At 42.4% G+C, this 21,928-nt stretch overlaps 1 long non-coding RNA gene across 1 annotated transcript in view; it reads right to left on the reverse strand.

The window, feature by feature from the left end:
* Positions 1-20,162, reverse strand: part of LOC116987519 — a 34,736-nt gene extending 14,574 nt beyond the window's left edge. Inside the window, exon 1 of the long non-coding RNA XR_004415726.1 lies at positions 19,315-20,162. This is a non-coding gene — a long non-coding RNA (uncharacterized LOC116987519). The remainder of the gene's footprint in view (positions 1-19,314) is intronic.
* Between the last annotated feature and the right edge of the window lie 1,766 nt (positions 20,163-21,928).

Genomic DNA, 21,928 nt, shown 5'->3' on the forward strand with positions numbered 1-21,928 from the left:
GAGGAGAGCTAGATAGGGCTTTTAAAGATAGCCGAGTCAGGGGACATGGGGAGAAGCCAGGAACGGGGTACTGATTGGGGATAATCAGCCATGATCACATTGAATGGCGGTGCTGGCTCGAAGGGCCGAATAGCCTACTCCTGCACCTATTGTCTATTATCTCTAACATGGGCATGTAGAGAAAGCTTCCATCAGGCAGACAGAACGAATAGGCATCAGGTTCAGCAGACTTAAAGGTCTACTGCTCTTCAAACAATATATGATGGGATAAAGAGTTATCCAGGGCGGGAGAAATGAGAAAGATCAAGAAAATAGATGTAGGGGATTAGGGTAGTAGACAGGTGTTGTTGTAGTTGTATGTGTGATTCTGTGGCGGAACATTGCCTCCGTTCCTTCTATTTTCTGTTCTTCCAGGGCTGCCTCACCAAATCAGGGCTACCTCATCTTTTCAATCTTGTCTTCCATTGGGTTTTCTCTTGGTGCTCCGGTTTCTTCCCACACTCCAAAGACGTATAGGTTTGTAGGTAGGTTGGCTTCGGTAAAAAAAAAATTGTAAAATTGCCCCTAGTGTGTAGGATAGTGTTAGTGTACGGGATGATCGCTGGTCGGCGTGGTTTCGGTGGGCTGAAGGGCCTGTTACCGCGCTGTGTCTCTAAAATCTAAAAGTCAATGATCTTTCATCAGAACTTTTAGGTGTGAGACTCCATCGAAGGGTCAACATCCTGAAACATTAGCACTGTCTCCCTCTCCACAGATGAAGTCTGATACATCGAGTACCTTGAGCATTTTCTGCTATTATTTCAGACTTTAAGCATCTAGTTTTTTTTTTAGTTGATCTTATCCAATCTCATGGGCTGTTTTGCCGTGTCCTCGATCCAATTGTCATCAGCTGCTATATAAATAGCCTTCTCTTTGACACAAGGTCCAGGGTGGAGGTGTCTGATGCATTTTGTTCAGAACCATTTGCATTTCCCTAGATAATAAACCAGTAAGTGATAAGGCCTGACCAGTGTGCAGGCCTGGGAAATGTTGAGACAAGTAATGCCCATGTCTCATCGATGCCCAGTAATGACCATAAGAGACTGTCGATTCATCAACCTTACACTCCCAAAGCAAAAGATTGTAAATGCTGAAAATCTGAAATAAAAAATAAAAAATGTTGGAAACGCTCAACATTTGTGGAGAGAGAAACAGCGGAATATGAAGTGCTATTTCTCCAGTTTATGTGTGGCCTGACTCTGGCAAATGCAGCAGTGACCACACCGACACTCGCATTAGAGTGAACTCACGTGTTATGTTTTATTTACAGTGGTAAGAAAGTCCAGGGCCACATGGGGGCGCTGTCTCTCGCTCTCAGGGCACATGTGCGGTGGTGCTGGCAATCTCGGGCTTGTCCCGGCAGTTCAGTCCTGGACTAGAAGGAGGAGGCGTGGCGATCTCAGGCTTCTCCCTGCAGTTCACCATTGCCTCGAGAGGAGACGCTGGTGGTCTCAAGTTTATCCTGGCAGCTCAGCTGGCAGTCTCTGGGTTATCCTGGCAGCTCTGTCCCTGCCTATGTGCGTGGGCACTGACCCTTGTTTTTCAGTGGGCAGGACATAAACATTAATATGGGAATGGGAGAGTTAAAATGGTTTGCCACCTGGACATCTAACAGGCCTTGGTGGACAGTGCAAGTGTTCAGCGAAATAGGTCTACGCTTATACTTGCCGATGTAAAGGAAGCCACATCAGGAGACCGAATACAGCAGATGAGGTGAGATGAGATGTGCATGAACCTCTGCCTCACCTGGATTGCTGAGGTCCCTGGATGGAAATGAGGGAGGGGGTAGAGGGACAGGTGTTACATCTCCTGTGGTTGCTGGGGAAAGTACCTGGGGAGAGGGTTGTTTGAGTGGGAAGGGATGAGTTTACGAAGGGGTTGCAGAGGGAACAGTCTCTGCGGAAAGGGATGGGAAGGCGAAGATGTTGGAATCACTTTGAAGGCAGTGAAAATTTCAGAGAATGATGTGTTAGATGCGGAGGTTGGTGGGGTGAAAGGAAAAGACCAGGGCTCTCTATCCGTGTTCCGTCTGGGGTGAGGGGAAGCGAGAGCAGAACTACAGGAACAGATGAAACCTGGGCGAGGGATCCATCTACAATAGAGGGGGGAAACCACTTTTACTAAAGAGGACATCTCGCATGTCCCAGAATAGAAAGCCTCATCTTGGGAGCAAATGGTGAAGGAGCAATTTACTTTGATAACTTGCAATTTATTTGTTTCATTCGAAGCTCACAATAGTCTCCTTTATGCTGCTGAAACCAAACATAGGTTGGATGGCCACTTTGCAGAGTCCTGTTAAATATGCAAGAGTGAGCCTGATCTTCATTTGCCTGGCACTTTAATTCTATACCAATACTATAATTCCGATTTCTATTCCTTAGTGTTCCAATGAAGCTCAACATCAACCAGAAGAACAGCGTCTCATTCTGCCGACTTGGCATATTAGAGTCCTCTGAACTTAAGACCTAATTAACTATTTCAGGGAATCAGTCATTCTCGCCTCATATCTCATACTTCTAGGATTCAGTCTTTTTTTCTCCCCTTCCCTCTCCTGAATTTCAGACCTCATTCATCTCCCCCTATTTACTTTTCCCTCGATATGCCTTGTATTCATTACATCTTTTAGCCAGCACCATCACCATTTATTCTCTTATGGTCTCCACTTTATCTCCACTTGGTCTCCCTTTCTTTTTGTTCCATCTTTTCTCTGCAGCTTAAAATGTATTTTATTTTTTATTTTCCCCCCAGTTTTGATGAAAGATTTTGGAATGTCCCCTCTCAACAGTTGCTGACTGGCTCCAGCAGTTTCTGTTTTATTGCCATTGACACTCCTGACATCAACACCAATCACCTTCAACTAGAAGCTCAATGGACCACCCACATAAATACTGCAGAAACAACAGCATTAACGAGGCTGAGTAATATTTTTGCAAATGAATTGCCATTGGACTTCCCAACTTGCCAATAGCAAAACTCCCAAGAGTATGATGGAATACTTTCCACCTGTGTGGCAAGTTCAACTCCAATATCTTTCAGGCAGATCCACATCATGACAAAGCTGCTCATGCACCCCCTTAGCGCAGTCAAAGCTCTCTATGATGATCACAAGATGGGATGATTTTTGACTGTTTGAATTCTGACCCGTTTGATTATCTACACTTACAGCTGTAAGGGGTACAGCTGGAAGCAGCTATAGCTCTCTAAATGCTAGCTTATCTTTAGGTCCCATTCTGATTATACACTCGAAGAAAACTCACAATGCATCTTAACCATTCACTTCCTCTACCTGTTTTGTACCAGCTATAAATTGCACTGCGGCAATTTTAACATTCAAGAAACATTTGGACAGGTACATGGATAGGATAGGTTTAGAGAGGTGTGGGACAAATGCAGGCAGGTGGGCCTAAATGCCACCCCATTAAACAGGGCATTCAGCCCACCATGTCCACGCTGACCATCGATCTCCCGTTCACACTGGTTCTGTGCTATTCCACGTTGGCACTCCCGACACATTTGGGGCAATTTACCTACAAACCCCAAATTCGTTTTGGGATGTGGGAGGAAACCGGTGCACCAATAGGAAACACACAGAGGATAACAGAGAGTCTGTGCAAACACCACACAGCCAACATCCAAGGTCAGGATCGAACCCGGGTCTCTGAGCTGTGAAGCAGCGGCTCCACCAGCTGTGCTACTGTGTCGTCGGGTCTAGTTCCTTTCAAGAGTCTGGACCTAAAGCTTTAACTGTTTCTCATTTCCACTGATGCTACCGATATGTCAGATTTCCAACATCTATAGGCTTATTTTAATTTTCATTAAGAGTTAAGCTGACGTGTTTCGTAAAATACAACTCAAATAAGTGTAATCAGTCAATTGCTGATAAGTCCCAGATAAGCCCTCTGTGGTGCTTTAGTGAAGTCAGCTCACTGTGATGAATCATTTATTCCGGTATCCATTAGTAACAAGGTTCTTCTTCAGGCTGCTGAGTCAAGTTTAGATATGTTTGGACTGTCAACATTTCAATCAGTCACAAGTAGACAAAGAGACATGGCTGGAACTTTTAGTACCTTCCTTAGTTTGCTTATTCTTCCATCCCCTTCAGTGTATACACTTGGAGAAAGTTCACAATGCAGAAACTTTTCCTATTTTAAAGCTTATAGCTTTTTTTAAGTTTAGTTTCTCTTAGTTTAGAGAAACAGCGCAGAAACAGTCCCTTCGGCCCACTGAGTCCGCACAAACCATCAATCCCCACACACTAACACTATCCTACAGACACTAGGGACAATTCACAATTTTACCAAGCCAATTAGCCTATAAACTTGTACGTCTGGAGTCCGGGAGGAAACTAGTGCTCCCGGAGAAAGCCCATGCAGATCACGGGAAAACGTGCAAACTCCATACAGACAGCACCCATAGTCAGGATCGAGCCCGGGTCTCTGGTGCTGTAAAGCAGCAACTCTACCCCTGCGCCATCGTGCAGCCCCAGTGAATCAGATTAAATGTAGAAATTTAATGATTAGTGAATAATATCCCACATTGGAGAGGGTCCAGAGGAGGTTTACGAGAATGATCCCAGGTATGCTTGGGTTAACATATGATGAGCGTGAGACAGCACTGGGCCTGTATTCGCTGGAGTTGAGAAGGATGAGGGGGACCTCATTGAAACTTACCGAATAGTGAAAGGCCTGGATAGAGTGGATGTGAAGACGATGTTTCCACTAGTGGAAGAATCTAGGACCAGAGGCCATAGCCTCAGAATAAAAAGACATACCTTTATCAAGGAGCTGAGGTGGAATTTCTTGAGCCAGAGGGTGGTAAATCTGTGGAATTCATTGCCACTGACGCCTGTGGAGACCAAGTCAATGGATATTTTTTAAAGCGGAGATTGACAATACGGCTGTCATTGGTTAGGGGCAGAAGGTAGGAGAATGGGGTTGAGAACCCCCTGCAGTTTGTATACCGGGCAAATAGATCAGTGGATGACGCAGTCAACCTAGGCCTGCACTTCATCCTCCAGCACTTAGGCTGCCAGGGGACCTATGCAAGGATTTTGTTTGTGGATTTTAGCTCTGCATTCAACACCATTGTGCCAGAGCTACTACACTCCAAACTCTCCCAGTTGACTGTGCCTGAACCCCTCCTGTCAGTGGATCATCAACTTCCTGACAGACAAGAAGCAGCATGCGAGACTGGGAAAGCACATCTTGGGCCCGCAGACATTTATTTATTCAACATAAATAAATAGATCAGTATATGAAAGTACATGCATTTTGCAGGTATAATATTTATCAGGTTAGACAAAGTATTCAGATATTATATAGCACTCCATATACATTATACACAAGTGCAAATGCCCCCTGCATAATTTTATCGTAATAAATTCCATTTCCCGTGCTCAGGCATCTAAAATCAATGAATTATAATAATGTAGGATGTGAAGATGTAGTAAATTATTCAGCAAGGTTGAGTTTTTTTAAATGTGGAGTCCACCTGAAACCAAAATCCCAATAACAGAGAAATTATCTGCAAATGTAACACATTATGTATTTTGCAATAAGCCTTAAAAATTGGAGTGGTATGGTGTACCGTATTTGATTGCTGGACAGGTCACCAACCTGTAGTCACCAACTTGCCAGTTCACAAGAACTGCCTAGAATGGGTGCCCATCATTTAAAAGCCCTAAGAACTACAGGGCTGAGATTGCATGGAGGCAGCAGCAGATGCAGTAAAAGTCTGATAATCTGGCAACCGATTGTTCAGAAAAGGTAAAGTTCCTACATCCGAGCTCATTGATGCAGAGAATCCAGATCGCAAACAGGGTGTATGGACAGGGCTGGAGTGTTTATCAATTGGTAACTTTAAGTAGATGTTCTTCATGAGTGAACTTAAAGAGCAAATGCAAAGGTTAAAAGTTCACATCTTGCTCCACACTCTTGTGTAACAACACACACAGACTATCCAAGTTACCCAGGGAACTTCCACAATTCTTCAGTGATAGTCAGCTGCACCCACCATTTTCCGGCCGGAGCTGCAGACAAACAGTAGCTGCTGGGCCACAAGGGATAGCTTGCCAAGGGTCAGTACCCATGATGGACAGTACCATCATGGTCACTGACTTTCCCACCATCAAAGTGATCTATAGGAGGTGCAGCCTCAAAAAGGTAGCCAGCATCATCAAAGGATCCTGACAACCCTTGGCTACACTCTCGTTTCACTCCTGCCATTGAGAAGAAGTCCATCACCCACTAAGACAACCCTGTTGCTTTGTATCTTTTGGTAATCTGTCTACTTATCTGTTCCTCTATCTCCAGCTTGCTATTGGGAGGGCTAGAGTACAAACCCATTAAAGTGCACGCAGATTTCTTATTTCTAAGCTCTGTGGATGAACTGCCTCAGTGGATGAACCCTCCAGTATGTCATCTCTGTGTGCCGCCATGACAGTCTCCCTGACCAGTAGCACAACTCCTCCACCTCTTTTGCCTCCATCGCGATCACATCTGAAGCCTCAAAACTTGGGAACATCGAGTTTCCAGTCATGTCTCGATCTCAACCATGTTTCCACAATGGCCAAAACATCATAGCAGGAACTATTATTTCCACATTACCTGCCTCTGCTGGAGTTCAAATCAGCAACTACTTGATGACAATTGATAAGTACAAGACACAACCGAAACAAATAAGAGTCATAGAACATTGAAACAGGCTCTTCGACCCAACTTGCCCACACCGACCAAGATGCCCCACCTCCACTAATCCCACCTTCCTGGGTTTGGCTCATATACCTCTAAACCTGTGTCAACCTAATTACCTGCCTCACTATATCTTGCCCTTCCCTTTTTCTAGCTTTCTTCTCTTCTCTCCCCCCCCCCCCCTACAATCAGACTGAGGAAAGGTCCCGAACTGAAACATCACCTATCCATGTTCTCCAGAGATGCTGCCAGACCCGATGAGTTACTCCAATACTTTGGATCCTGGGTACAGAGTAACCCCGCTTCTTTCCACTTAGATCATCAGATCTTTAATAGCTTTAATAAAGCAACAGGTGTTCAGTTGTGTAATTGCACTACATCTCTCAGTATTTCATCACACTTCAGTTCTATCTAGGACATACTCACAGACAGACATTCAAAATCTAACTGGGTCAGATGAACAATTTCTAGTTTGCAGGTTCCATGTTCTAGGGCATAAGCAACACTGCTGTAAACACTGCTTCACTCCTCTGGGACAATGGGCAACAATAGCCTTAACCAAAATGTACCTCCAGAATTATTCACCGAATTTCAGGACCTCAATTCACTCTGCTGGTAATCAGTACATGCATGCCAGCTTGTTTCTAATTCTGAGAGTTGTGAGATTGTAACCTTTCATGAAATCCTGGCTGTTCAGTTTTGATGAAGTGCCACACTGTCGGAACTGGGATCTTTCCAAGGAGGTGTTTAATCCTAGCCTGCCTGTCAAATGACATTTGTTCAAAAGAGCAATAGAGTTCTCTGATCTTCTGGCCAATAATTATCCATGAACTAACGTCACTAATACAAGGTCATTATCATGATACAGCTTGTGGCATCTTGCTATGTGTAAATAAGCTGCCACATTTCCCCCCACTGGGCAAGTCATAGATTTATCAAATGTGGTATTGGCTGCAAAGAGCTATTGGGTTTTCTCAGGTTATGATAGGCAACATATAATTTAATTGGGGTCATGAATATTTGGTTGCATTCTGCATTGCTGCCAGACAGGACGTCATTCAATGCTTCTAGCCAAAACATTAATTACACAAGGATGGCCTCCACACACAACATTCACCTGCATTCTGCACTGCTTCCTCTACTAAAATGGGTATCAATTGATTTTGAAGTAAACCCTGCAGCTCAATAAAGGCTGTCTTGAAAAAATTGTGAAACAACAGGTAGCACTGGATAATACCCCATTCCCTTTGTATCAGAATATGAGTTATATTAAGAGTCCAATACCAGGTACTGATGCGATACTGCGTTCAGTGAAGAAAGGAGATGCCAACACATTCCTGTTTTTTTTTAAATGTCATACAGAGGGCCAGAGTCACACCTGTCACTAGTCAGCTGAACATTCATCCCACACATGCTGTAATTTCAACTTATTGCCTCCATCTGACTCATCTTCATTCTCCTGCCTTTGGTGCTCAATGTATCCATGCTTCTAGTCAATGGACTTCCCAAAGGAAAGCACACTGAAGGATTCCCAATTTTTCTAACAAGCTTCTGTTCTCCCACGGTTGATACTTTTTAAAATAATCATTGATCAAATGCAATCAGAGAAAATATACTCCAACAATTTGTCTCCAACATTGCTTGTCTTGTTGATTTGAATTCCTTGAGAATTCATAATAGTTCTGCAGACGTGATAACATATATTAAAGAACAGACCCAAATATAAGTTATACTGTGGTTACTGTGGCTGGTGTAACATTCCCCACTCCACAATCCTGTTCTCATTGGAATCACTTTATACCATTAACCATTAATCACATTAACCAAAGGTACACAAAAATGCTTCAGACTGAAGAAGGGTTTCGGCCCGAAACGTTGCCTATTTCCTTCGCTCCATAGATGCTGCTGCACCCGCTGAGTTTCTCCAGCATTTTTGGTTACCTTCAATTTTCCAGCATCTGCAGTTCCTTCTTAATCACATTAACCATTAATTTTACTATTCCCCTCAGACTAGTGCTCGGGGAGGGGGGGGGAGGACCATTCACAATAAGCGAATTGGATGTTCGCCTAAAGTCACAAATTAATTGTCATATGCTTGAGCTTCTTAATTTCTCTGCTACACAGTTTTATGAATCTGAGTTGGAAAAATCCTCACCTTAAATACAAGGTGGCTTAATGAGGAAGAATAAGAGAGGGGATGAGAGGCCATCTGAAAAAGAGTCACCTAATTTTCCTCAAGAGGTTTTTCTTAATGCCCGATAATCTACAGTTACATCTTCTTCTTTAAACTGGCTTGACTTGGAGTGACAACAAGAAATCCAGTTTAACATAAAATGGAATATGACAAACTGCTCAAGACTCATCCTGCTGTATACAGGAAAATCTACTACCAATGCTATAATACTGATCAAACAACTAATGGAGCAACAACCAACAAAATGCAGTATTACCATCAGAAACAAAGAAACAGATCACTGATAATTACCAATATCGATCATCCAGATAAATCCACGTTCCTTAAAAAATCAAAAAAATGCTGAAATGGAATATCTGCAAACTTGATCATTTCTCCACATAATTTGTTCCTGAAACACTGATGAGTTAAACTCTATTTACCCCGTCAAATTCAGTCTTACTCTATTCAGATGCAAATCCCCAATCCAATAGAAACAACTGCACAATATGGCGGCGGCTAAGGTGAAAGATGCCAACAGCGAGGGGGAAAGGATCCTATCGATTGATCACAGGCTCTCTCTAGAAGACTGACTTCCTATCCTCATAAAGGTAATCATCTAAGGTGGAGGGAGCAACCACACACCAGGGCATCTTCCTATATACAACTTCTCTATAAACACACAGTGGCTACAATATGATCAATGCTTCAATGAACTAAAACACTTAGCACTCTCTAAATTTGCAATAACGCTTAAGCTACCACTCTACTTAATGGCCAAACAATTAAGAGTGCACGGAGGAGAGTCAGAAATATAATTAAACTAATCATGCTGCTACATCCAAAAGAAAAATGGTACAGGTCACCTGACAAACAAAATCCATTTGTGTGGAAGCTCCAGTCTCAGTGATGGTCCATTTACCATTTTCCCGTGGCAACATGGATTTAAAATGAGCTTCCACTGTTAGATTGTACATTAAATGAATCTGATGCAGTGTCAACCCATTTACCAGAAGGTAAATGTTTCAATAATTTAAACATGATTATTTCTTTCTAGCAGATCCGAATGATTAGTATACAGATTATAAGCACAACATTCAAAGTTCAGGATTCCAACCCCCACAATTAAAATGTGGATTACGGAAATGTCGGAGACCCTATACTTAGAAAGAATTAGACTTGTCTTAATGGACAAACAAGATCTTTTCCATAAAATTTGGGCTCCATTCATTAACTATCTGAAAGGATAGATTGGCACAGCACGAGGACCCAACTGAAACTTGAACTCAGGAACAGATGATAAGCTATACTTTATAACCTACGAACCTATCTCCATTGACGTATTACAGGTAACCCATTCCACCTCCCTTGTTTTTCTGTTGTGTTTTTTTTCTTTCTTTATTTGTAACTTTCTACCCTCTTTCTCCCTCTTTCTATAAAAAATAAAAACACTAGAAGCAGAAGTAATTGATAATGGAAAATTTTAATAATGTATGGCTGATGTATATGAAAAGTTTTTTTACTATAATATGTAACTACATTTTATAATATGTCTACTTCTAATAAATAAATTAAAAAATTTTTTTTTTAAAAAGTTCAGGATTCAAAGTCTGAGGTTACGTCAAATTGTCAATGTAAAACATGATACTGTTCTTGAACTTAACTTAAATTACAACGTCCTTGGCTATGCATGATGCGGCAATGTAAAGTTTACTTTGAATTTGACCCTTGCTATGCCAAACCTAGAAATGCTTTATGAAATGGTGTTGCGTGACCTTCACTCTGTAACCAATTAATGTATGAGAAATGGGAGAGTGAGAGGTGTTACTTCACATTTTTGTCTACAAGTGCTGGAGGAAGCCCTGAAAATAAAGAATGTTCAGTTTCCCAAATGCGCTCTGATGTATGAAAACATGAACAGCATTTCACATACAGAAAATTATTTTAAAGTGGAAACAGGGCAAGTAGAATCAATCTTCTTCTTCTTCTTGCGTATGGCGTGCACAGCCTAAAGTTGGAGGACAACTTGTTCTATTTGATCTTATTTGATAGTGCACGCCAGGTTGATTGCATTCATCGAAACAGGGCGGACCACGTGAAGGTTGCAATGTCCCACCTGAAGTATGTTTGATGAGTAAACAGTAAATATGTTTTTAGAAGCAAATAAACCTTTCAGGGTAGTTTACAATTCATGAAATACTTCTTAACTGCAGGTGCATTTATAATGTGTAGGAAGGAACTGTAGATGCTGGCATACATCAAGGTAGACGCAAAATACTATAATGATGGGTAGCCAGTTTTACACAAAGCAAGCCTCCGCAAGCAGCAACGAAACTATCAGCCATGTTATCCACTTGGGATGTTGCTTGTAAGATATGCTTGTAGAACAGCAAAATAAAACTTACTTACTCCCCTTGAATAACACTGAGGGCTCCCTAACATTACTTGAGGAGGAAGACACATTTTGGTTTAACATCCCAAACTAAAGAGGCCAACTCCACCAAGCAGCACTCCTTCAGTCAAGCATAGGCACATGAACCCAGGTGTCCTTAAGTCACTGGCACTAGGGCTTGAACCCCAAAATTTGATTCAGTGGAAGACTATCAGCAGAGATCAAATATTATGGAGCGGGTCCGCAACTTTCCAAGATACAAGCCCTGCCAACCAAGTTGAGGAAATTTAAGCCACCATGTCTAATTTCCAGACTTTTAACTGTCTACTTTCTTAACTAGGGTTGAGTCACAATTATCTTTTTTTTTAAAGTTAAATGCGGCGGCTTAGTTTGAGCTCAGTGTTAGTCCGAGATAGTAGGTGCAAGTTCACTGTGCCTTTCCTGTGCTGTCTTCAAGACACCAATTAGGAGAGGAAGAGCTATCAACAGCAACCACCAAAAAGGGGTATTATATATTCACAATGAGTTTACGAATGCTTTGGCATGAGTCACCATAAAAGTTAAAATATCATATTTTCTTGAAATGTTTCAATACTCAGTGCCAAGCTTGTCACAGCTACTTTTCTTTTGCACAACAATGTAGTATTATGCATGCTTGTACCTGCATTAAGGGGTGATTACTCATCCTCAACTCCATGCCTCTTTACTAAGCACCGCACCCTGACACAAAACCTGCTGACTATTAGAAAATCAACACTAAAGATGTCTGGCTTCCAACTTAAAGTAATGATCCCATTAGATTAGTGGATTAAATGAGAGTTTCCATTTCACTGGTCTTACAAATATAAGTATTATACCAAATTATACAATGTGGCTCACAATTCAATAGAAACCAGGTTAACAATGTCCTCAAATTTATTCAAAGTAGAATGAGAAATAAGATCATAAGACATAGGAGCAGAAGTAGGCCATTGACCCCAAATACTATCACATTGGACAGGTCTGGATTTAAGATTAATCTCCAGTCAAAAGGACTATGTTTAATGCATATATTGCACCTCATGTAAAAAAATCTTAGTTTAGTTTAGTTTTGAAATACAGCGTGGAATCAGGTCCAGGCCCGCGCCGACTAGTGATCCCGCACACTAACACTTTCCTACACACACTAGGGCCAATTTCCAATTTTACCAAGCCAATGAGCCTACAAATCTGTATGTCTTTGGAATGTGGGAGGAAACCGGATTCCGCACAAACTCTGTACAGACAACACACATAGTCTGGATCAAACCCGGGTCCGGGTCTCTGGCACGGTAAGGCAGCAATTTTACCACTGTGCGTCAAGGCGGAATCTTCTTTATACACATTCCCCTTCATTTTCTCCTTTACATTGGAAGAACCATCCAGTGGCATCCAACAAGGTCTGAGCAAGACCTCCATTACTTGCTTCATACAGATGAGTAATAGCTGACATTGGATAATTATATATTTTACCAATGGCACAAAAATTGGTGGCAAGATTGGATTGGAGCATGAAATAACAACAACACTATGACAGATTAAATGGAGACACAAGAGACTGCAGATACTGGAATCTTGAGAAACACTGCTGTAGGAACTCTGCCTTTCAGGCAGCACCTGTGGAGGGAAATGGACTAATGACTTTCTGGGTCGGGGCCTTCGCTCAGCTGATAGGAGCGACATTGCCCACATTAAACCACAACGACAAATGCCAGAGCTTGTACTTTGTAAAAGGCAAAACATAAAGTTTGAAAGCGATTTAGCAGTCCATGGGCAGTGGCCGCTCAAACATGATAGCAACATTTGGAATAAAACCAACAGGGGCGAGGGATGGAAATCAGTCAAGAGGACATTGGAATAGTACTATTACTAGAGGAATGGATGAGGGCTTCAGCAGTAACTAAGCCAAGGAAACGGAAGAAGAAAAAGAAAATCATTGCTAAGGAACCGGCATGAGGCCCAAAGCTCAATGACATGGCTCTAAAGAGAAACTGGTGGGGGAATCCAACACAAGGGGCAGCAATCTTAATATTACACCTAAGACTTTAAGATCAAGATGTACTTTTTTTCCCACAGAACATAAAAATATGATGTTGTCACCTCAAAAGGTAAGGTCAAGAGAATCAGAACAGAGAAACACTATAGGTGTTAAATACCATCCTCCTCTCACTTTCTTTACCAATTATCTGAATAGAAGGTGAAACTCTAAGGAGCAGACTGTGTGGAGGATGCTGTAATTGACACTTAAACGAGCTCTAACTTTTCACCCATCTACAGTTTCCCATCAAAAGAAAGGCAAGTGATACAAAAATCTGCTCTTCAGACTCAGCCAAGGTGCTTCTCTGCAGCTTGAATACTGCAAATTCACGAGCAGGGCAGAAGGTGACTCACAGCCTAAATCATTGCAGCCCAATACCATCGATCTCTATAACCAAGGAGAAATGTTGCAGGCCCAAACTCATCTGAATGTGCTGCTAGCTTACTGGAACTTCATCATATTACTTATAATTACCTGAGGGGAAACTCCTACAGCTGCACATATAGTCAAACACACAGATATAGCAGTGTCAGAGTAATTAAGAACATCAAAAAGATGGATGACACTTCAGGTCAGGACCCTTCTTCAAACTTGAACCAGTAAACTTGGCAAGGTCCTAGATGGCTAAGCCGGGAGAACAAACCAGAAATCTATGTGCATCAATGGAAAAAGGAGACGTACATAATCAAAGCTGTTGTTTCAGTAATGAGGGATAACTGCACCATAACAGATTATGTGATCTGCCTGGCTGTTCCTTTAAATTTATTGTTAATCCTTTCATTAGCCACATGAATTTTCTCAGTGGGCAGTATTCATCCCATTCCTGCAGCACCATAACAAGCCATCTGATCTATTGTCTAAATGCTGTCTGTGAGACACTGCTGTGTGCTAATTAGCTGTCAGGTTGCCCTCTATTACAACACATTGTCACTTCAATATAAATGCAAGCTTTTCCATCAGTGTGGAGGATTATCAGCTGAAATGCATGGATGACTTTTTTTGTAGAAGGTTGGAGGAAAGGTCATCAGTGAGAACCCCACGATGAAAACCTCCATAGACATAGGAGTGGCACAAGGGGTTTGGCAGTGGTGGAAGCGATAAGGACAGATTAAGACACAAATACAAGTCTTTTGGATGTGGGGTAAGGAATAAGGAATTCTCGTGGTCTTGGTGAAAGTTAACCATATAACATATAACAATTACAGCACGGAAACAGGCCATCTCGACCCTTCTAGTCCGTGCCGAACACATAATCTCCCCTAGTCCCATATACCTGCGCTCAGACCATAACACTCCATTCCTTTCCCATCCATATAACTATCCAATTTATTTTTAAATGATAAAACGAACCTGCCTCCACCACCTTCACTGGAAGCTCATTCCACACAGCTACCACTCTCTGAGTAAAGAAGTTCCCCCTCATGTTACCCCTAAACTTCAGTCCCTTAATTCTCAAGTCATGTCCCCTTGTTTGAATCTTCCCTACTCTCAGTGGGAAAAGCTTTTCCACGTCAACTCTGTCTATCCCTCTCATCATTTAAAAAACCTCTATCAAGTCCCCCCTTAACCTTCTGCGCTCCAAAGAATAAAGCCCTAACTTGTTCAACCTTTCTCTGTAACTTAGTTGCTGAAACCCAGGCAACATTCTAGTAAATCTCCTCTGTACTCTCTCTATTTTGTTGACATCCTTCCTATAATTAGGCGACCAAAATTGTACACCATACTCCAGAATTGGCCTCACCAATGCCTTGTACAATTTTAACATTACATCCCAACTTCTATACTCAATGCTCTGATTTATAAAGGCCAGCACACCAACAGCTTTCTTTACCACCCTATCTACATGAGATTCCACTTTCAGGGAACTGTGCACAGTTATTCCCAGATCCCTCTGTTCACCTACATTCTTCAATTCCCTACCATTTACCATGTACGTCCTATTTTGATTTGTCCTGCCAAGATGTAGCACCTCACACTTATCAGCATTAAATTCCATCTGCCATCTTTCAGCCCACTCTTCCAACTGGCATAAATCTCTCTGTAGACTTTGAAACTCTACTTCATTACCCGCAACCCCACCTATCTTAGTATCATCTGCATACTTACTAATCCAATTTACCACACCATCGTCCAGATCATTGATGTACATGACAAACAACAGTGGACCCAACACAGATCCCTGTGGCACCCCACTCGTCACTGGCCTCCAACCTGACAAACAACCATCCACCATTACTCTCTGGCATCTCCCATTCAGCCACTGTTGAATCCATCTTGCTACTCCACCATTAATACCCAACCATTGAACCTTCTTAACCAACCTTCCATGAGGAACCTTGTCAAAGGCCTTACTGAAATCCATATACACAACATCCACTGCTTTACCCTCATCAATTTCCCGAGTAACATCTTCAAAAAATTCAAGAAGATTAGTTAAACATGACCTTCCAGGCACAAATCCATGTTGACTGTTCCTAATCAGACCCTGTTTATCCAGATGCTTATATATATTATCTCTAAGTATTCTTTCCATTAATTTGCCCACCACTGACGTCAAACTAACAGGTCTATAATTGCTAGGTTTACTCTTAGACCCCTTTTAAAACAATGGAACAACATGCGCAGTACGCCAATCCTCCGGCACTATTCCCGTTTGTAACATTGTGTGTTATAAATCAATCTGCTAACTGGATGGGCGTGTGACCATCAGTGTTGTCAATGATCTTAACCTGAAGCAAGAAGAATATTTGCATTTGGCAACATTGAGCTGAAGCATATATTGACCAGTCCTGCAATTATTGTTGGGCAATCAGACAATAAATTAGTGTGGCCACTCTGGCTTATGTTTGTGATGCCCACAAGCCCAAGGATAATAAATGTGAGATGAAGTTTGGATCTCTGAATACGAACCAAACTGCCAGAGGAAGTGGAAAAGGCAGATACAACTCGGGGGTCCTTGTTCATCAGTCTATGAAAGTAAGCATGCAGGTACAGCAGGCAGTGAAGAAAGCGAATGGCATGTTGGCCTTTATAACAAGAGGAATCGAATATAGGAGCAAAGAGGTCCTTCTGCAGTTGTACAGAACCCTAGTGAGACCACACCTGGAGTATTGTGTGCAGTTTTGGTCCCCTAATTTGAGGGACATTCTTGATATTTAGGGAGTGCAGTGTAGGTTTACAAGGTTAATTCCCGGGATGGCCAGGAATGGGGTCAGCCATGATCACATTGTATGGCGGTGCTGGCTCGAAGGGCCGAATGGCCTACTCCTACACCTATTGTCTATTGTCTATTGTCTATTTAAAAATTGCCTGGACAGTACATGGATAGGAAGGTTTTGGAGAGATGTGGGCAGGCGTAGGCATGTGGAATTAGCTTGGTCAGACAACTTGGTTGGCATAGATGTGTTGGACTGAAGGGCCTGTTTCTGTGCTGTACTGCGTTGCCTCTTAAAATGAATGTGGGTATCGTAGTCAACAGGGGCTCCATACCAATTTCTACGAGAAAGTTTCAGCCCTGCCATAAAGACCATAAGTAAGTATCTCAAAAGTATAGTGCTTAAATCAGATAAACATTCTCCAGGGAAATTAACCCACATCCTGTCGTGTCAAAATAGGCCAACAACCGTCAAATTCTTACTCCTCTTGTGATATAAAAGCTTGTTTGTTTGACATGGGTCTACATGTTTTTAGGTGCTTGACCTATATCCAAATAATTCCTTCATATGAAATGCCTATTTCCTATCTTTAATCCTCAATCCCAAGTTTGTTACATAAAAATAAGAGCAGGAGTAGGCCACTTGTCTGTTGGAGTCTTCTCCACCTCTCAGAGATCAGGATTTATCTAACCTTAGCTTCACCTTTCTGCCTCTTCCCCACAAAACCTCAATTCTTCAAGAGGTAAAAACTCTGTCTCAGCCTTGAAGTTCAATAACTCAGCCCCACATCTCCAGGGCAGCAAATTCTCAAAATTCATGATCCTCTGAGAACTCATTCCTCCTCATGTCTATCTTAACAAGCATCACCTTATTCTAAATCTATGCCTCCTAGTTCTAGATTCCCTCACAAGGGAAACATCCTCTCAATATCTACCTTGTCAAGCCCTTTCCAAATCTTAAATGTTGCAATAAGATCACCTTGCATTTTTATATATGTTCATGAGCATAGGTTCAAACTGCTTATTCTTACCTCATTAGATAATTTCTTCATTTCAGGAATCAACCCGTGAACTTTCTTTCATTTGCCCCCTCCCCCTGATATTCTAGTATCACTGGAATGGTTTTAGTGTTTTATACCCTAAAGACCGAAACAAAATATTTGTGCAAAGTTTTGACCATTTATTTCCCATGATTAATTCCGCACTCTCACGCTTTAAGAGATCAATGTTTATCTTAACACTCTTCTTTTTTTATATGCAAGAATATATAATATTGCCATCTTTTTTTTGCTAACTAACTACCATTATCTGTTTTCTGCCCTCTTTGCTGGTTCCTAAAATATTTCTAATCTGGTAATCTTTGCGGATCTTTTGACTCAAGATCAGTTCTAGCTACTGTGCTGGTCTCATCCTCACTTAACAAAACGACCCCATCTCCATTTCCTTTCCATTCATCTTTATAAAATGTCAAGTATCCAAGAATATTTAGATCCCAGCCATGGTCACCTGACAACCATGTCCCTGAAATGCAAAACACAAAGTGCAGGAAGAATTCAGTGGGTCAGGCAGCAGCTGTGAATGAAATGGATAGGCAATGTTTTGAGTTGGGACACTTATCACTTTGCAAACCTCATGCTATTTCCTTATCCTTCCTCCTCAATTTATTTTAAAGTTTTGCCTCACTTGGATCCTCTTCCCCACTATATAAAGCCCTAGTTATTTAATTTGCCAGCAGAACTGTATTCTTCCTATCTATATCATTGGTACCATGTGTACCACAACTACTGGATCTTATTGCACATTCCTCTCCAACCTCAATGATTTTTCCTTAACACTAACAACAGGCAGACACAAAAACCTTTCGGACCAATGCTCACAGCATTACCGAATAATACCACCTCATGTATATTATCCTCTACCACAACCACTTCCCCACCCCACCAGGGCGTTGTGATGTTCATTCTTCCTCCCTACAGTTTGTGCTCTCTTTCAGACAGGATGTCTTGCCTGCTGGACATGAAAGGGCTATGCATGAAAAACATGAAAAAGCTCTTCATTCCATCTGTGTGCCAACCAAGAAGTTCTCGTTTATACTAATCCTTCTTTATTCCCATAAACCTCTCCCAGATTCCACCAGCCACGTAAATTCTAGGAGCAATTTACAGTGGCCAATTAATCTAACACCCAAGAGAGACACAAAATGCTGGAGTAACTCAGCGGGACAGGCAGCATCTCTGGGTAGGAGGGCCGGGTGACGTCACCCATTCCTCCTATCCAGAGATACTGCCTGTCCCGCTGAGTTACTTCAGCATTTTGTGTCTATCTTCAGTGTAAACTAGCATCTGCAGTTCCTTCCTACACATTTAATCTAACATCCACGTCGCTGGCACATGGGAGGAAACCTGAACACCCAGACAAAACCTCATGGTACAGAAGAATTGTAAACTCTACACATAAAACACCGGAACTCAAAATGGAAACAGGATCGCTGCAACTTTGCAGGTCAGCTGTACTAGCTGCGCCCCAAATGCCAACTATTGGATTCACACTCATTGTCATGTACTCCTATCCCCGTCCACTGATCATTCCCATGGCATTTACCCTGAAGAATGTAACTGCATCTTGGAAGGTGTTCACATTGAACACATTAGTGCTTATTCATTCAATATTGCTTTTTCTTCAAAACATACCAACCAAAACTCCGCTTTGTATACATACAGATTTATTTACTTTGTACCATAAGATTGTTTGACCTTGTTTTTACATACTTCGAGGATATCTTTCCACATTTCTCAAAAAGTATAAACTTACAGTTCAACAGTGCTCTTCCTGCCTTCAATGAGCATGTGACAGACAGATAGGTATTTCTTAAATAATGGTCACTGTTGTAATGGAGGATACATAGTTAACTCCCACAGACAGCAATGTGATGTGAACCAGGCAACCAGTTTGAATGACGTTGGTGCGGTTCCAGGAAGAAGAAGAACATTCTTTGAATAGAGTCAAGAAATCTTCCACACACGCCCAAGTTTGGTAAGTTTAGTTGACTCATCTGAAGGATCGCATCTGCAACGGTGGTGCTCCTTCGTTGTTAGGGACTGGGCGTGGTGTCCCTTTACTGTCCCCGCAGCGTGCAGACTACACTTTGTCCTCATGTTGGCGAGGCAAGAGGCAAAGTGACAACTCTGCTTGAGGGGGACGGTACTGCTGTGCCCGTTCAGCCATGGTTGACACATCCACAACACGTGCTTCACCATTGCATACTCTTGCAAATTTTCTCTCCCCCATCCTCTTCTCCCAACTCTGATAGCCTGTCCAGGAAGTCTCCTCCACCTCTCGCCTCTTTGGTTATTTGTTGCCACACTGTGCCCAACCCCACCACCATGCCCTGAGGCCCAGCCTCTGCCCCGCTGACGGCCTCTGGCTGGCACAGGTCGGAAAGCCACCAGTTGCAACGCCGGGAATTGGTGAGGGTGGGGGAGGCGATGTGATGCACCGGGTGGGGGGGGGGGGGGGGGGCCCGGGTCAGACGCAGACTGTCACAGTTACCGTGCTGCCCCTTTCCGCGGGGACTGACTGGGCCCGATTCTCCGGTCGCTCGGGGTAACGGCGGCGGCGTCGACGCCTGTGGGGCGCGTCCCCGCTCCCGGTGCGGGGCGAACCACACTGCGGTGACAGGGAGCGCGCACGCACCGCACACCCACGGGCGGTGCAGCGTGCGCGCGTGCACGGCGGAGGCACCTTTTACAACCCAGTTGTTGCATGAATATTTAATTTCTCCAACTTGCTTTCCCTCTCTCCCCGTCCCCCCCTCATCCTAATTCTCAAATAAAGAAACAAGTTCTCAAATGAAGAAAGAAGTTGACAAATGAAGAACGATTGAGGAGTTTTGTATCGTATTAATTAGAGTGTGGAAGAATAGGGAGTCATATTGAGACATATAAGATTTTGAAAGGGGTTGACAGAATGGATTAATTTTACTGTTTGTATCGTGTATGCCTCCTTGTCATTTCCCCCACAGCTCACAATGATCCATTCTACATTTCCCTTGAGCATCGTCTGCTTTGATCTGTCGTTTTCACACCATACCCTCCCATATATCTCCACTCACCCTCTCCCCTGATTCTGTGTCTGAAAAGAAGGCTCCCCGAAACATCACCCGTTCCATCTCCAAAGATGCTGCTTGTCCCGCTGAGTTGCTTCAGCATTTTGTGCCTATCTTCGGTGTAAACCAGAATCTGCAGTTCCTTCCTGCACCTTTTATCTTAACAGGAGTTTACAAAGTGTGCCAAATGTGCTGCTTAATGGATGAGCTTGACTATCCCAAACCTTCAGCCTTAACTCACGTTAACTCATTCCTGTTCATATTGAAGAAGAGTTCTGACCCAAAATGTCACCTACCTATGTCCTCCAGAGATGCTGCCTGACCCGCTGAGTTACACCAGCAGACAAAAAGTGTGGGAAAGAACTACAGATGCTGATTCACACCGAAGATAGTCACAGAATACTTGGAGCAGTAACACAAGCAGGCCAGAGCTCTCGCCTCACCTGCGTTCCAGACCCACAGCCAACATCCATCCAACATTGCTAATGTTACTCTGCTGTGTTACTCCAGCATTTTGTTTCTATTTCAAGTTACTGCAGCACTTTATTTCTTTCCTTCATTAACCAACATGTTGGCTTGTGGAGCACAAAACACAAAGTACTGGAGTAAGCCAGTGGAGAACATGGATAGACAATGTTTTGGGCTGGGACCCTTTCGGTTCAGGCTGCAAAAGTGGGAAGAGACACAAAGTTAAAACTCAGCTTTGATAAAAGGCCATCAATCTGAATTGTTAATATTTATGTTTCTCTCTCTAAAGATGCTGCCCGATGTACTGAACATTTTCAATGTTTTGCTTTTTAATCCTTCCTGCATTAATGGCTGTACCTTAGTAACTTAGGTCCTAAACTCAAAATGTCCCATTCAAAATCTGTCTCTCTCTGGTTTTCCTTTCTTCTTTAGGATACAGTATTCTAAAACGTACATCTTCCAACAGGCTTTTGATCAGCTGCCCTAACTTTCTCCCTAAGACAATTGAAAATAATAATTTTGTTGAATGGAATGACATAAACCAAAAACCTAACTGTTTCCCTTTCCGCGGGTGCTACCTGACGTTGAGTTTTTCCATCATTTTCATTTTTCCAGATTTCCAATATCTGTAAACATTTTCAAATTGTATTTAATAATTCTCTTATGAAGCACTTTAGAGTACTGGAGTATTTTAAGTCGAGTCACTGTCCAAGGCTAAAGGGGATGAAATGTTTGAGCAAGATAATTCCTAAACGACAGTGGGTTTGCTATGTCCACTTTCTGATGTTATATATGAGAAAAGACTGCTTATTTAGGAAAGGATGTGCTTGTATTGGAGGCAATTTAGAGAAG

The sequence above is a fragment of the Amblyraja radiata genome, chromosome 25 (genome assembly GCF_010909765.2).
Source record: "Amblyraja radiata isolate CabotCenter1 chromosome 25, sAmbRad1.1.pri, whole genome shotgun sequence".
NCBI lineage: Eukaryota > Metazoa > Chordata > Chondrichthyes > Rajiformes > Rajidae > Amblyraja > Amblyraja radiata.